Raw genomic sequence first — 18,365 nt, forward strand, 5'->3', positions numbered from 1 at the left:
CCCTCATGGGTCTCGTAGTCAGGTGGGGAGAGACATCTAAACTGGTAGATGTAATCATACACTTGATAAGTTCCTTGGAGAAAAATAAAAGGGTGTTTTGAGAGAAAATAATGGGTGGGAGCTTACAGGGAAGCCAAGGGCAGCCTCTCTGAGGAAGCCTCGTTTTCCTGCTATTGAAAGATTGAGAAGGGCCCAGTATTGAGATGGGAAGGGAAGCAGGCCCAGAAAAGCCAGAACAAGGAAAATTGTTGAGGGGAAGGTTAGAAAGGCAGGCGGGGCCAGGTCAGGACCCAGCCTTTTAGGCCACAGTCAGGAGTTTGGATTTTAGTCTAAATGAGAATTAGATGGAATTAAATAATTGGATTTATTCTCACTTCAGTGAGAAGCCACTTCACTGCTGTGCTGTAGGCAGAGGAGTAACAGGTTCTGATTTGCTTTTTAAAATATCTCTGATATCACTTGGACCATGCAGCGGGGCATGTGAGCGTGGCGCAAGGACCACGAAGCTCTGAGACTCTCCGGGAGGGAGGGCATGGCGGCTGGGACCACGGTGGGTCAGCAGACATGGAGAAAAGTGGAAAGACACAAGTAACATTTTGAAAGAAGACGTACTTCAAACACATCTCCTTTATACTGTATTTGTCAAATTCTGGTTTGTAGTATTGACAGTTGTGTTTATATGTGTTTTGCTTTCACACAACCAGGATTATAAATTTTTGACAACAGAAACTGTTATTCATCGTTAAATCCTCAAATCTTTTCTCAGTGCCTTGACCATATGTGGCTTTCAATAAATATTAGTTCAATAGAATATAAAAGTATAACCACCTCACCCTCCTTAGGAAAACTTCCACCTGGGGCTGGCAGAAAACTTGCACAGGCTAACTCTGATGAATGATCATCAGGCCTGGGGCCTCGACAGCAGCAGCATGTGGCTAAGCCTGCAGTCGGTGAAAGGAACACCTTGAGGGACATCTGTGTGACTCATCATGAGAGCAGTGTTTGACAGATGGCATCACACCAGCCATGGCTCCCCATCAGGAAAAGCATCAGTAACCATGGAAACCACCAGGGACCAAGGACCAGGCCCCTTCACCAAACAGAAAGGTGGGGACAGGGGAGAGCCCTGATATAGGCTGGCAAGAGTGATTTAGGGCCAGATCTGACTTAGAAAAAAAAGAAAAAGTAATGTGATCATCTATTGTACTCTAGGGCCTAGAGCCAATTTATGAATCTCAATAGCATTTACATATAAGGGTCCCATAAAGTTCTCATCCACCTTTATTAGACTTTAACATCCTAATTTAAGAAATTTCTAATCCTTTTTTTAGTGAGCCACTGCTTGGCTGAATAAAAACAGGAAAAGAGAGGCACATGTATGTACTATGGAGAACAATTTATAATTAAAATTAAAGTGAGTCGTGAATGGGGGAGTTCATTTTTGCTTAAACAAGCCACATCACAAGAGGCAACTAGCTGAACTTCAAGGCAAGATAGCATTGAAAGAACAGATGTATTAGATCCCCTCTCCCCATGCCTCATTTAACTTAACCTTATTCTATACAGACAGCAGACTTCACGACAGTACCAGAAGCTAAGGATAAGGAGTAACCGTAAACCACAAATTCAAAGGGTTTATGGCAAATTCATTTCTGTGGAGCCAAGTGAGAAAGTCACTGGAGCTCAGCACACTGCCCATTTCCACAAGAAACAGAGTTTGCCTGGATGGTAAGCAGGATGCTTTTTGACCTAGAGGCCCATGACATGCAATAATGAGAGCTGGTCTGACTTGGGTCAAGGGTGTGCAGGGTAGATTAGGGAGCCATTGGAGAGCCATTAGGAAACTGGCATGCTGCTGTGGGCAAGGAGTGGTCCCAGTGATTGTCCCTTACTTAGAATGGACCAGATGGACAGCACTGAGCATGGAAAAGACTTTGTTTTTGCCTCCTCCAGCCTGCTCAACCAGGCTGTTTCAGTTTTGACATTGCAACAGGAGTGGTTGATCTTGTGACGTTAATGGGAGAGGAAGTGGGTTGAGACGGGTGCAATCTCTAAGACTGAACACTGGTATATCTTCAGTGATGACATGACTCACTATTGTCCTTATCTCACCTGCAAAAGTTCTCTCAACCCATTAGCATACTGAATAGCTTTGCTTTTGTACTCCAGAACGGGGTGGGTTCCTCAGTCCCTGTAGAGCCCTACTTGGGTCTCTGACAGAGCCTAAGGTTATTGAAGTATTTGTAATATACTTTGATCTTTGGCCAGCATAAATCCTTTCTTATAGGAAGTGAATGAACAGAGACCATTCAACTTATGGTCTATTAAATACTCTGACACACACAAAAGGACAAGCAAGTAGATAAAGATATAGGGGAAAGGTCTACTGAAATAGATATGCTTTAAGAAACAATAGAAGAAAAAAATTTTAAAAATATGATGCATGTACTTGATTAAGCAAAAGAAGATAATGCAAGAATATAAACCAACAGCAGATGAAGCTATAAGTAGGCAAATTACATAGTCTCTCTAAGTCTCTATTTCCTTATTTGTAAACTGGTGATACCTACCTACTACCTTGGGATGTTATGAAAATAAAATGAGATAATGCTTGTAAAATATTTTAATCTCTGTGCCTGCCCTCAAGAGAAGGCTAAATAAGTTTTATCTATTAAGATTGTCATTTATATTATATTTATGTTGAGCTTGCAATAATATAGAGAAATGCTAATTTATTCTTTTTAAGGGAAAGTACAGAATAGTTATCTGAAATATAGTTGATGAAAACTATATATCAATAAAATAAACAAATTTGTGTAACTTGAATAAAATTGGGACATCTTCCTCATTCTTTCACTTGAAGTACCATTGAATACAACTGCTTGAAGTACTTGAATACAACTGCTCAAATCTGTCCTACTGACTCTCAGGAGGGACCCCAGATCTTTCCCTGTAGGTGTTTCTTCCCCCCCCTTACTGCTCTCTCTCTTCTCTTTGTTTTTTCTTCTTCTTTTTCATGTGAGAGGAGGGGAGATAGAGCTACAGATTCATACACGTGCATGGAAAGGCATTCACCTGGAGACCCCTGTTTGGGGCCAATGCTCTGCCCATCTGGGGTCGATGCTCGCAACGGAGCTTTTTTAGCACCTGAGCTGGAGGCTCCATGGAGCCATCTTCAGCACCTGAGGCCAATATGCTTGAACCAATTGAGCCATGGCTGTGGGAGGGGAGAGAGAGAAAAAGAGAGAAGGAGAGGGGGAAGGGTGGAGAAGCAGATGGTCGCTTCTCCTGTGTGCCCTGGCCGGGAATTGAACCCGGGACATCTACACGCCAGGGCTGATGATTTACCACTGAGCCAAGCAGGCAGGGTCTCTCTCTTCTCTTAATGGCAATTCCATCCATTATTTTCCTCTGCCAACTAAATGGATCTTTCTTGGGACCTACCTTTTTGGGGGGAATGGATGAGCATTAATATGTGAATTCTTATAATTGAATAATTGCATCTCTGTCATCTAAAGAGAAGCAACACCAACCTCTTCCTCCTGCAACAACAATCCATGGAGAAAAGCCTTAGAGGGGAGACAGCACACGGATAAGAGTGATCACTGCTGGATAATGGGACTACGACTTGGTGCCAGTTTTCTACTTTCCTTCAGTTTCCACATGTTTTTCAGTGAGAATATATTACCTTTCTTTGGTAAATTGAGATCAAATTCACATGCGATGAAACTCACCCTTTTTTAGTGTACAATTCAGGCTGTTTTATTATATTCACAAAATTGTAAAACAATTCCCACTATTTAATTCTAGAACATTTTCATGATCTCAAATGTGACCATGAGCAGTCATTCCCATTTCCCCTCTTCCCAGCTCTGGAAACCGCTGATTTACTTTCTATCTCTTTGAATTTACATATTCTGGACATTCCATATAAATAGAATCACTTAATATGTGGACTTTGATGCCTGTCTTCTACTTAGCATGTTTTCAAGTTTATCTGTGTTATAGCATGTATTAGTACTTCATTACTTTTTATGGATGAATAATATTTTTAGACATATTACTTCTATAATGTGAAAAATATTTTAGCTTTTAAAAAAGTAATAATCAGGGTTACATAAGTATAACACTTGATTGGTAATTCTAATAAGGGTACTCTGATACATTCAAATAATAAGTAATTTTTAATAATGCAAAAGTTGTTTTTCAAAACCATATATTTATAAAGCACAGTAAGCCTGTTAAACCTGCTTTTTTTTTCAGGCTCAACTCTCAATTAAAAATAAATCAGGAGCCTGACCAGGCAGTGGCACAGTGGATAGAGCTTCGGACTGGGATGTGGAGGACCCAGGTTAAAGACCTCGAGGTCACCAGCTTGAGCCCAAGGTCGCTGGCTTGAGCAAGGGGTCACTTGGTTTGCTGTAGCCCCCCAGTCAAGGCACATATGAGAAAGCAATCAATGAACAACTAAGGTACCTCAATGAAGAATTGATGTTCTCATCTCTCTCCCTTCCTGTCTGTCTGTCCCTATCTGTCCTTCTCTCTGACTCTGTCTCTGTCAATCAATCAATCAATCAATGAATCAATAAATCAGGAATCTAAATGACATCTTGCTTAGTATCAAACAAAAACTGAACGATATAAAGAGATAGGTGTAGACATCCAGGACCCATACAAACAGTTCTATCTCAAGCAGAAGATGAAAAATTCCTGACTTTAAAATTTTGAATGTTCATAAAGAACACTTAGTGTACTAAAATGAGCAATTTAAAGAAATTGTTTGGAAATATAGCACATGAAGTATTCTATGGAAATCAAATAAAATATTTTAAGATTAGAAGAATATAGTATTAATCTAACTTTACATTCATTAAAAAGAATGAAGTTCCTAACTTACTTGTATGCACATTATATATGTATTTGTGTACCTGCAAATCACAAACACATACTGATACATGCTCAGCATACAAATTTATTTTGTAATCTCTACTTGCAAAGGCAAATCCTAAATATTTTCAGTGATAAGGGAGATAGCTCAAGCAAAGCTGACTGTAGCTAGCTCATATAAAGTAAAGGTTCAATGACGTATCAAATTCTATAAATAAATGACATACTTTGGACATAAAATATGAAGCATTTCAAACACACGGAGAGTGCAGTGCAGTGGTGAACAGAAGCAGAATGCTTGTGGTGTTCTTGATCTAGGTCAGGGGTCGTGGGAACCTTTTTGGCTGAGAGAGCCATGAACGCCACATATTTTAAAATGTAATTCCATAAGAGCCATACAACGACCCATGTACGTTAAGCATTATCCAATAAAAATTTAATGTTGTCCTGAAGGATAGCTGTGATTGGCTCCAGCCACCCGCAATCATGAACATGAGCAGTAGGAAATGAATGGATTGTAATACATGAGAATGTTTTATATTTTTAACGTTTTTTTTTTATTAAAGATTTGTCTGCGAGCCAGATGCAGCCATTCAAAGAGCCACATCTGGCTCGCGAGCCACAGGTTCCCGACCCCTGATCTAGGTGCTCATGACATAGGTAGGATTCATTTGCAAAAATCATCAAACTGGACACTTGTGATCTTTACACATTTTACTATGTATGTTATACTTCAATATTTTTTGGTAGAGTTAAAATAGCAACAAAAGATCCTACACATTGATTTTGGAAGGCATGTAGTCCTCATGTGGGTGAGCCTTTGCTAAGGGCTGAACCTGAAAGCTTTGTCAAGGATTAATAAAATATTGGCAAAGTCTTTAAACAGTCAAAGATGTAAGTGCTTGTTTTAAAAAGCTAACATCAAATCTGTAGAATGGATGTGTTTAAAAATCTATCTTGATGAAGAAAAGTCTCTAGAGTGTTTCATAGCAACTTGCTTACTGAAAGCATCCGCTAAAGATGTCACGGGGTCAGCTTCTGCAGTACCAGCGAGACCACTTGCTGTGAAACCTTCAGATACGATGACAATCAAACAATTGCATTTAATCATTTATGAGACTGTAATATGACAGCTAGAATTAGGTTATGCTCTGATTGAGGCAAATGAAGAGGACTGTTTAATTCCCCCTAGAATTTCCTAGCAAAGTTAGTGCATAAATGCAAAAGTGCTGGTCGACAAAAATCAGACTCCTTAAAACCTCGTATTTTATTTAAGGTTATTGACTGACATCAATGTATAGATTTCAGTTGGATTTTTGAAACATGTTCCTATACCTTCCGACTCTCGGTAGATGTTATTACATGAAAGATTTTACATTTTTAAAAAGCAGAATGAGGCACTATTTGTGAGACTGAACAATGATACCATTGTTCAAGAGTGGAACTGGCACTCAAAAGATTAAAATGTCCATAACTTTTATCAGTTGTGAAAGTTTATTCTCAGAAAAATAATTAGGGTATTCAAAAAGATTCCATTAAAGGAGTGTTCATCATATCACTGTTTGTGGAAACAAAATATTGGAAACAATTTCAGATATAGAACTATAGTGGATTGGTTTAAAAAAAAAACAATAAATGTCCATATAATGAAGAGTGTATAAAACTGTGCTATAAGAGTACATTTATTGTCAAAGTTTGACACTTATGAGAAATCTTTAAAAAAAATTATAAAAATAGTTACTGAGTAACACCATTCCTTAAAAATTATTTGCCTAATTATACACAGAAACATTTGGAAAGTAGGGAAACCAGGGACTAGAATATTCTTTCCTTATGTGGAATTAATGTCTACCCTAGACCTTCTCGCTGCATAACTCTGAGAGCTTTGTGTGAAGTGCCTTTCTTAGAGTAGGAAACAATCTTGCTGCTCCCGGAAACTTTCCTTCAATTCTGAGCAGACATACCACTCATCATCAGTATCATTTTGGAGCTCGGGGTCATTCAGCTCTCTTGACTGATGTCAAAGAAGAATCTAATATCTCAATCGGCCCAAAAAAGAAAACTACACAGCCACTAGACCTAGAACAATGCAGCAAGGATATACCTGCTGAACTCTAGGGGTAGGAAGAAGACATTGGGATAACCTCATTCTCTAATCTTTTCAGATTAAGTCATTAGACTTTGAGAGATTCCAATTTGCTTTCAGGAGAGAGTCCCTCGTCTACTTCAAATAAGCAGATGTTAAAAAAATATTAGAATCTGAAATATTCTAAGGCTTCAGGGTTGATTTTTGTTTAATACACACAGAGGAAAACAATTTCCTTTCCTGGAAGCCTCTTGCTAGGAGCCTTAATGATCAGCTGCCATATTTAACCTTTGCCATATCTCCACAATGTCTATTACTCTTCCTTGCTATTGATGTGAGGCCAAATCTCATCCTCATTTAGAATACATAAGAGCAGATGTCTAGATGAGAGGGGGAGTTGACAAACCTATATGAAAAGAGCCAGGAGAACACACTGTACTGAAAGGAAGTATAGCTTCATGGCTTAGGGTACTAAAAGAGCATTGTTACACAAAATAATCAGTGGCCTTGGTCAAAGTATAAGAGAACTAAAAAGAGAGGAGAGGGGGTGTAGAGAAGGCAGTCAAGAGATTGGCTGCTCATTAGAAGCACTGGGGGAATTAAAAAAAGATGCTGCTGTCTGTACAAGAATGTTCTTGGCAGCATTATTCATAATAGCAAACAACTGGAAACAACTCATCCACAGTGGAGTAAATAAATAATAAATCGAGGTCTATTTATACAATGAAGTACTACACAGTACTAAAAATAGATAAACTAGACCTGGCCGGTGGGTCAATGAATAAATCTTCTGCCTGATGTATGGATGTCCCAGGTTCGATTCTGGTCAGGACAGACAGGAGAAGCGACCATCTGCTTCTCTCCCTCTCCCTTTACCCCCTTCTCTCTCTCTTCCCTTCTCGCAGCTTGTGTCTAGATTGATTCAAGTGTGGCCCTGGGTGCCGAGGGTAGCTCTGAGGAGCCCAACAGCCTCGGGTGCTAAAAATAGCTTGGTACTTGAGCAACAGCTCCAGATGGGGTTGCTGGGTGGATCCCGGTAGGGGTGCATGTGGTAGTCTGCCTCACTATCTTCCCTCCTTTCACCGAGGAAAATAAAAATAGGTGAACTACTGCCACATCTCAGAAATATAAGATTGAGGAAGAAAAGCCTGGCACAAAAGCGATTTCGTTTCCATAAAAGTTCAAAATCAAGCTAAACTAACTATGGTATCAGAAATCAAGATGGTATCACCTTGGTTGGGTAGTGACTGGATAGAGGTTTGAGGAGGCCTTCTGGGTGGTGCTATTCTGTTTCTTTATGTAAATGCTGGTTATGCAGGTGTGTTCAGATTGTGAAAATTCTTTGAGTTATATGCTTATGATCTGTGCGTTTTTCTTTAAATAAAATACATCTCAATAAAATGTTTTATATTCAGATTCCTTGGCCTTAATGCAGACCTACTAAGACTGTAGGTTATATATTTCCTGGGGTATTCCAATACATAGCAAAGGCTGAGAATCACTGGACCAGATGACCTACATCTAATGGTATGCTGGAGCCAGTCCCTATTAGCCTATGAGAACCAGTTATTAAATTTTTAGGATTTTTGCAAGCCTCTTAAAATAGGGTCAGTATTAAAAAATTAAATTATACAAAGTTTATTTATCTCTAGGGTAGAAGGCAAGGTCACATGTATATACCGTCCTCTGGGAAGCACTGAGGTGACAGCAGGAATGAAGCCCTAATTCCAGGGTACCCCTTAAATATCATCATGTGGCTTCTCTGTTGGGCATTGGCAATGGGGCCAGCTGTGTACCATCCTTGCAAAAGGTGAGAAATTAGTCATACCACTCATTTTTATGTTCTGCGTTTAGATAAGGAGCTCTTGAAGAGAAAGGCTTTGAGTAATAGAGTCAGATGTACACGAAAGGGGACTGTAAGGGAAGGAAGTGCCCAGGGAGGCTCCCAAGGAGGCGGGAGGTAAGGCGGTCGTATGTTGCTGACACCCTCTAGGTAACAGCTGACATGCTACCGGGTACATTAACTCCTGTGAACTGACGGCATTGTTCACTATGCAGAATTGATTCCAGCAAGCTTTTCAGTTGTTGGCAAATTTCTTCTCTCATATGGGCCTCAATATCAGAATTAATTGTCTTAAGAAAATGATTTAAAAATGTTACTAATGCATATTAAACTTAAAAGTATGTTACATGTGTAGCTGCTAAGTTGTGATTAATACATCTAAGGAAATATCCTTACAGTATTTAAAGCTATTGTCTGGTTCAGCAAAGAGGCTGTGCATATTTTTAATGAATGTATACAGTTCTGGCATATGTCTTTGTTGTTTTACCTTTGTCTTACTCATTAACATAAAGGAAACTATCAGCCAACACTTCTTTGGGAATTACACCTCTTCATTAGTTGAATCACAGGTAGGCTCTGCATAGCAGAGTCCTGCAAAAATCAACAGTCTGTGCAACCCAATGGGCTATATGGAATTTACAATAAAAATATTGCATATTTTGTTATTGTTTGTAAATTGTATGTTACACATTCTTTATGTCAGTAAAATTTATAATCAGCTTATGTATGCATATAAATGCATTTTTCCCCCCAGAGAGCAGGTTGATTTACCAGCACACCCCTGTTGACATTCCTCCCATGTTTAAGATTCCATGACTCTCTACTATGATTTAAGAAAAAAGCAAACACAATAAGGTAGGAGTCTTAGGGCCTATAAGGCATGACTTTTACCATAAAATATAGTAATGAGTATACTTTACACTCTCACTACTCAAAACGTGGTTCTCAGACCAGCAGCAGCCTGGCATCAACGGGAAGTCTGTGAGAAACACATAGTGTCGGGTTTTGCCCCAGAACTCCTGAATCAGAATCTGCATTTTATGATGATGCCCAGGTGATTTGTATGCACACTAAACTTTGAGAAGCACTGTTTTAAAAATAAACTTCTTGGTATGAACTGAAACTTATACAACCAATTTGGGATTAGTAATATGGGTAGGGACAATCTAGCAACTGGTGATCTTTCAGCATCTCAAACCAGTGTAGTTACTTCACAGCACTGGGGAAAATACATCATTGCTACCCCTAAACCTGAAGAAAAGGACGTCATCACGCAATATATATTTGTCAAATATTGAAAGGGAAACTGTGCCACTAGGAAAATAAAGGTTATTCTAAGCTATTTAGATCATGAATTTAAAAAGGAAAAAAAATGTACAAGAATGAAAAAAATCACAACAGTAGCTTTCTTCCAGGTACATGACGAACAGGACATGTTGCCAAAGACTTGGTTCTGAAAATTCAAAGCAGGGTAGCAAGTGCCACATGACAATGTGTGGCAACTGGGGAGAGGAGTCTGATGAAACACTTCCCAGGGATGTAATTTAGGCCAGCGTAGTTATCAAGTGCTGAGGGCGAAAGGGGGAAATTGTAGTGCTTATACTTTTCCTGTCAATATACCAGTCAGCAACCCAGGACAAAAAGACAGGGCCGGCACGCAGAAAATACTCAATGCTTGAGCTAATTAAAATGATGGTAGGGAAGCGTCACATATTTTGAAATTTAAAGCAGAAATGTTCTACTGGCGATAATATCCTCTAGAAATATTTCTTAGTTACTTGGTAGAAAACATTGTAGTTGCTTTGAGACGCAAAGGTCCATGTGGAAAATGCGTTAGATACTTAAACAGTGTCTGGAAGGAAATGAGAGCCACAAATCTTCAAGAGGAGCTTGGTGTTAGCTGTGGCAGAAACTGGAACAGTGAAATAATTCAAGTAAACTCTGGCAACCCTAGAATGTGCAGAAAACAAATCAAATGTAACTGTGACTGGGACACTGGTACGCAGAGAGACCGCTGCACCTGCTTTTAGCTAAGAGTAAAGGTTACTATAAACATCCCCTGTGATATTAGAATTCAAATGACTCTAGTACATTTAGGGATAAAATGCTACCACTGCCCTAATATGTTATAACATTTTCCCTTGAAATAATCTAGGAAGGTTGAGAACTAACTCTTATTGAGCACCTACTATGTGCTTGACATGTGTGACTTCATAACATCTTCATATAATTCTTTGGGGGAGGTGATATTGTCTCCATTGTACAGATTAGGAAAATGAAGTCCAAGGAAGTATTTCAGCCATGTCACATAGTTAATAAAAATCTGGAGCTCCACAGACAAGATAAAAAAGGTCCTTACTTTATTAAAACAGATTGTTCTAGCCTGACCAGGCTGTGGCGCAGTGGATAGAGCCTCGGACTGGGATGCGGAGGACCCAGGTTCAAGACCCTGAGGTCTCCAGCTTGAGTGAGGGCTCATCTGGTTTGAGCAAAAGCTCACCAGCTTGAGCCCAAGGTCGCTGGCTCGAGCAAGGGGTTACTCAGTCTGCTGAAGGCCCGTGGTCAAGGCACATATGAGAAAGCAATCAATGAACAACTAAGGTGTTGCAATGCGCAACGAAAAACTGATTGATGCTTCTCATCTCTCCGTTCCTTTCTGTCTGTCCCTGTCTATCCCTCTCTCTGACTCTCTCTCTGTCTCTGTAAAAAAAAAAAAACAACCCCCAAAAAACAACAACAAAAAACCAGATTGTTCTGGCAGGGATCAGGGTTTGAGGCTATGTTTTGAATAAAAGGAAAAGGTTGTTCTATATCAATGTCAATGAAGATAAGTGAGAGTTTTCTTAGACCTAACATATCTTTACACTGCTGGATCCCCTTACCACCCATTTCTCCATGTATCTTAGGTTTCATATGTATTTCAGCACCCAGGGTCCAACTTGTTTGAATCAATCAATTGAACCATGGTTGCGGGAGAAGAAGAGAGTGAAAGAGAGAAGGGGTAGGGGAGGGGTTGAGAATCAGATGGTCTCTTCTTCTGTGTGTCCTGATGGGATATCCACATGCCAGGCTGATGCTCTACCACTGAGCCAATGGTCTAGGGCAAAGACTTGGCTGCTTCTCTTTTTTTTTTTTTTTTTTTTGCCAGTGTTATGTAATGGAATTAAACATTGGGCTGGGACTTGAAAACCTGGGTTTCATTCCAGATGTGTCATTTATTAACTATGAGAGTAAGTTGTACCATTTCTCTAGGTGGCAGTTTTTTTTAACCTACATGAGGTTGGATTACTTAAGTATCCTTAAGAACTTTTCTAGATCCATGATTCACTCTTCCATGACTCAACTGTTTAAGATAGACTTTTACCAAAATATATTAAAATGACCTGAAGGTTAACAAATTTTTTGAGGCAAGCCTGCCATATACACTGTTCACAGAAATTAGGAGATATTTTGAAATATCTCCTAATTTTTGTGTATAGTTCAAGTTACGTTTAAAAACTTTCTTTTATAAACCATAGGAATAATTATGTAACTCCTATACTCTACCACCTGCAAGAGTAATCTATAATAAAATGTTTTATAGTGTTGTTTTCACTTCTAGGCATTCCTTTAAATAAAATATATATTCAATTTCTTAGACCTGGGTGTAAATCCAAGCTCTACCTCCTATTAGCTCTTTGACTTAACATATCTGAGTTTCAGTTTTTGCTCCTATAGGATTAAAATTGATAACGAACTTGAGCTGTAATGAAGTAAAGTGTCTGGCATCTAGTAGGAGCATAATAATAGTTGGTTATTGTTATTCCAGTGGTCATTAGGGGTTGGAACTCTGGTGTGGTAACAATTCAAAGGAAATTTCTCCAGAGGAAGTGAATCTGAGATGGCAACTTCATTAGATGTGGGAACTTGTCATAAACTGTGTCTGTGCAATAAATAAACTCAGGTGCAGAATGGAGAACTGTAATTGCTTCTGGATTTTCCTCCCTTCCCTTCCCTCCCTTCCTTCTTTCCTTCCTTCCTTCCTTCCTTCCTTCCTTCCTTCCTTCCTTCCTTCCTTCCTTCCTTCCTCCGTTCCTCCCTCCCTCCCTCCTTCTTTCCCTCCCTTCCTTTTTCCTTCCTTCCTTCCTTCCTTCCTTCCTTCCTTCCTTCCTTCCTTCCTTCCTTCCTTCCTTCCTTCCTTCCTTCCTTTCTCCCTCCCTCCCTCCCTCCCTCCCTCCCTCCCTTTTCTTTCAACCTTTCTAACTCACCTTTTAGTGGATAAAATCTTATCAAAGTATTTGAAGACCAGAGAGTCCTTGCATATTTTGAAAGAATGGCTGTCATACCTACGTTTCATTTCATTGTCTTATTTTAGTGCCAGTTGCTCAATTTCTGACCTATGTGCATAGGAACAAAAAATTCTAGGAAGAGGAGGAGGGGACTCACTTTGTTTATATAATATAAAACCAAACAAATCTGCCTGACCTGTGGTGGCGCAGTGGATAAAGCATCAACCTGGAAATGCTGAGGTCGCCGGTTCAAAACCCTGGGCTTGCCTGGTCAAGGCACATATGGGAGTTGATGCTTCCAGCTCCTCCCCCCTTCTCTCTCTCTGTTTCTCTCTCTCCCTCTCTCTCTCCTCTCCAAAAATGAATAAATAAAATTAAAAAAAAAAAAGAAAAAAAAAAAAACCAAACAAATCTGATGCTGACATATATATAAGTAACCAATCCACACACATTCCACTCATTTGAGTGACTGCCTCTTGCCCTCCCCATCAAGCTTTCCCTTTCCTCCACTCCTCTCCCACTCCTCACACACTCTGCCACTTCCTGCCCTTTCTATATATACACTACTTCCTATGACATTTTTTTCTTCTTTCTCCAAGTTTTCTTTCTTTTGGTGTTGTGAGGTTGGTCAAAGCTTGGGTGGAAAAAAGATGATGAACACTAGAATCAGATTCAAATGACCTGAACTCTTTGAACCAATCCTGTTACATGAAACCCAAATAATGAGATTGAACCAACGGTGGGATTCCGCTGGTTCGCCCCGGTTCGGCAAAACTGATACCTATTTTTCTGTTAAGTTTGGCAAACTGGTTGTTAAAATAGCACTTGTAATCAGGGTTCTGTCTAAGGTGGGCACCTGGGCAGCTGCCCAATGTGGAAATCACAAATTTACATTCTTTATTCTTTTTTAATGTTCACCTGTGCTAATAGCATATTCTAAGCACCCATTGTAATGTTCATTCCGTCCATAGGTGAAAATTATTGCAAGGGAGGATGCCAATCAGGAAGCAATGTGGAAATATCTTAAATAACAGTTTTATTTTTTGTCAGGTATTATTTAACATTTTTTCATTAATATTTTAAAACTTAAAATCTAGTTTTGTGTATCTCTTTTATTGTTCTTAATTTAAATACTAAATGCATGAAATAATAAACTACCTTTTAGTATATCTTTTTTTATACTTAAAATAGTCATCAGGACCGAGAACCAGTTGTTAAATTATTTGAATCCCACCACTGGATCGAACTGCCTATTTTCTAAAATGAAGACCAACAGAAAGAGTTAAAAAAAAATTCTTCTGTTTTACACAAGTAAATTTCCTGAGCAAAAGAACAGTAAAATTTCAAATGTTTCCAGTCATGTTTTGAGATATCAGCAGATTAACTAAAGCTTTCTGAAGCTCTAAAGTAGCAAAGAAATGATTGCTAATTAAGTGTAATTAAAGATACCACACAAATTCTAAGATTTATGATTTAGAGTATAACTTTATCCTTTAAGTAATTATAGGTTTATAGTTGCTATACTGATATATTCATGATCAAATATCAGTTGATGCTGAGGTCTCAACCTATAATGGAATCTTCTCAGTATAATAGTGCTCTTGTCTATTGTGTAATGATACACCATATAACAACTTCTACAGAACCATGTGGTTGACAGGACACCTTATAACCACCACTTAAATGCTTAAAAGTGTATCTTAACTAATTAAGCTTTTAGGGCTATTAACTTGAGTTAGCAGTTTCAGTACATTAAAAAAAGATGATACATTAAGGTTTTCTTTAGTAATCTGTTCCCATTTCCTTTTTTATTATCCCTTTATGTAATAATCTCTAAGAAGGATTAATAACTGTTTCAAATAATTTTACAAAAAGTAGGGAAGAGGGGGAAAAGAAGGCTATCAACCCAAGCAGAAACTGAAATTCGCTTATTTAATCTTTAAATATTGGCCATTTTCAGTACTTTAGTTGGGATTTATCTATTGTATCCACATCTATTAGATGGCACATTTCAGACAAATTAAGGTTCCAAGAGGAATATAGTACTTTTAAGCAACATGCTGTATTCTAATAACGCTTTCTCAAAGATGCTATACAAAGTCAAACAGCTCACAATTTTGTTACAATGCTTTTGAAGCAATAACACCTTTGAGTTTGAGATACTATAATTTAGTAGTTCTAGATGACTGCAAAGTCTCTCCTGGTTCGGTTGAAATTCTACATTCTGTCTTTTCCTAAACTCTTAGCCATTTATCGTCTATCCAGATAAAATATGTACTGGGATTCTTTTTTTTTTCAATGACAAAGTAATCCCACAAGTGGAAAATGCTGAACTTCTCATACATAAAGTACCAATGACCTTCCATTCAGCCTTTTGGTATGTATGATCTTGATTTATTCTCTAATTTTTCATACACAAATGTGTACAATCTTGCCTTTTAAATCTGTTTGTCAGTTCTTTAAGATGAGAGATCCCATGAAAAAAAACTTTCTTAAATCTTTGACAGTTCCATGCTAGAAAGTATACTTATTTCACTGTTTTACGTTAGAAAATAAAATTTATTTTTTGTAACAGTTGTATGATATGAGCTGTAATTACCAAGTTATATATAATATATTAGGCAAATCACTTAGCCTTTCCTAGATCCAGTTTCCCTAGTGGAGAAGAAATTTTCAACTAGAGAGTTTACATTTTAGAGTAAGATAGAACTTTTTTTTTTTTTTAACATATAAAGTCCTACTGCTTCTATTTACTAGAACTAGGAATTGAACATATTATCTAACCTCTATGAACTTTCAATTCCTCACCTGTTGTTTGAGGATCAAGGGAGTGATTTCACATCAGAGGGATTTATTTATAGAAGCAGAGTGAGAACATAAATGTAAAGAATGAGGCACATTACCTGAACATTGCTTCATGTTCAAAAATGTCAACTATTATATCAAGTTTCTTTTAGCTCCATTGTGCTAAGATTAGGATAGAAGTAAAACCTTAATTATCAAGCACCCAGATTTCCAGTATCCTCAGCTATTTAGGCACTACTTTTATCCCCCCCCCCCCCCGCCAATAACTCTTAAAAAGGACAAACTGATTCAAGGTTCATTTTAGTACCATTTTACTGACAGAGTAAATAGAATAATTTTAACAATCATTGACTTATGATGTTCACAAATGATTTCATTAAAAAATGATAAAGACAAATTGTTGTAAGACAAACCAAGAAACCTGTTCTAAAATGCATGCTCAGAATTAGACACAAGATGTAATCTGTGGTCACCGGTTTGTACAGACACTAACCTGGCTTGCTGGAAGTGAAGAACAGAACACTCTGCTCACAGCTGGACTTACCTATGTAAAAGAGAGAAACACTTTATAAATCCTACTGCTTAACAGGAGCATATGGGAAGCCACTAAAATTTTCAACATACACTGCACCACCCCTCTCCCCGCAAGAGGCAGAGTCTACTTTACTCTCGCTGGGTGTCAGTGTTAAAGTAACATTTCTTTGGGTCAAATACATCCTGATTAGCAAAGGTAACACTTTGTAGCAATTGTGAAAATGTATTTCTAAGCATTTGGGAATGTTACAGAAAAGGCATTTGGCCACAAACTCAAAGATAGAAACAAGGACAATCTTTCTGGTATTTAACAATACAGAAGTCACAGAAGTGGACGTGTTTTTCCTCCAAAATGACATTTTTAGGCAATATTATCATAAACAAAAAAGTCCAAATGATTCTTTTTTTTTTCTATTAAATTATATTTGAATAGTCAATAAGTTGTGTTTTTGAGCCACTGACATCAAACCACCTGTGTTTGTATTTTCACCTCTTGATCATACACAGCCTTTGTACTTCAGTTTACACTACCTTCAAGATTTCAGAACATAACAATCAAGGGGCAAGTTTAGAAGAATACGGACTATAATTTTGTTGCTTCCTAATTATTTTTCAGTCTTCTACATTAGATTGAACTGGTTAAACCTCTCTCCCACTAACATGTCCTAATATGATTCAGGAATCATAGAGGAAACCTTGTTTAATATAATAATTTACTCTCCACTCCACCTGCAGAGTACTATGCAGACATTATTTGCACTGAAAAGACCTTGTGTTTATTTTCTAGCAACCAGAGACTCTCTTAGGCATCCATGAAGTTAGTGGAAACAAAATACAATACCAAATTTCTAAAGAGTGTTTGTAAACAAACTTAGCTTATGTTTGAAAAAGCCTGGAGCTTGGGAGACCAAACACAGACTAGTGGCTATTTATATCAGCCAATAGAAAGAGAAGGTACATAAAGATGAAAACTACTGATAACAGTATTTTTGTAGTTTAGAGAGGACACACAGTTCAGTGTAGAATATGTAGCATGGCCCAGTTGGGAGTGGGAGAGCCCCAAACTAGAGAAACCTCAAGTTGAATATCCGGCTGGGGTCTAACAAAGCTGCATGAACAATGTATGCTGGGGGAAGTTCTGGGTCAAGGCGACTCTTTCGGTCTTCCTAGGAAGGTCTGGGTGCCAGTGTGTATATATCAACCTTTATACATCTCCCCCACCCCCCAGCAAATGTGTACAGTCAGCTTGAAAGGCACAGCTTGTGTGCTGACGTGCAAGGCCAAGTCAAAATCCTGTGTTTGGCGCTCCCTTCTAACTTTCTGGCTTGCCCAAGTCTAAATATTGACATTGCTCTTCAGTTGAGATGTTTGATACCGCTGAGGATAGAAACGGCACAGCTAACAGTAGGATCTAATGATATATTTTTACATAGTTGTGCCTTCCTCTCACTTCTTTTTTTGGAAAGGAAACTGGATTTCCTTGTCAGAACGCGCGCGCGCGCGCACACACACCCATCCCCCATTGTTCTCCCAGAAAGCTGAGCTCAACGAGACAAGGTAGAGGTTTTGCAAGCCCCTCATGGCAGCTCCTAACTGTTGTCACAGCAACTCACAACACATTCCATAGGCACGGGGTTGGAGGTGGGGAGCGCCAAACTGTGGGCTGACCAGTCGACTCTCATGGGGGTGCAAGCGCCAAAGGGGCGAGCGTATCCCCCCTCTCAGGACCTCCGGCTCCCAGACCCTGTCCTCGCAAGGAAAAGAGCCCTCCTGTCGGCGCGGCACCACCCCCTCCCTGGCGCAGCCCTCCTGCTAAGGGTGCCTGTTGTTCATTTTCTCAGCTCCAAGTTAGGGGTGCGGCTGTGCGGGCGCTCCTCGAAATCTCTTCTGTTTGCCTGTGATGTGAGGGAGCCCGGCCTCGCGGAGAGGCGAGGGTGGCTCC

The 18,365-nt window shown here is 39.0% G+C and overlaps 1 protein-coding gene across 7 annotated transcripts in view; it reads right to left on the reverse strand.

Annotated features, from left to right (window-relative positions):
* Positions 1-18,365, reverse strand: part of RHOBTB1 (Rho related BTB domain containing 1) — a 155,426-nt gene that overhangs the window by 52,313 nt on the left and 84,748 nt on the right. For 5 of the 7 annotated variants that reach the window (XM_066242253.1, XM_066242254.1, XM_066242250.1 and 2 more), the window contains one exon: positions 16,383-16,433. The gene's annotated coding sequence lies outside the window, so the exon portion shown is untranslated. Of the gene's footprint in view, positions 1-3,444; positions 3,543-16,382; positions 16,434-18,365 lie in introns of all 7 variants that reach the window. The other 2 variants (XM_066242256.1, XM_066242255.1) reach the window with 1 other exon arrangement.

Source organism: Saccopteryx bilineata, chromosome 9, assembly GCF_036850765.1.
Source record: "Saccopteryx bilineata isolate mSacBil1 chromosome 9, mSacBil1_pri_phased_curated, whole genome shotgun sequence".
Classification (NCBI taxonomy): Eukaryota; Metazoa; Chordata; class Mammalia; order Chiroptera; family Emballonuridae; genus Saccopteryx; species Saccopteryx bilineata.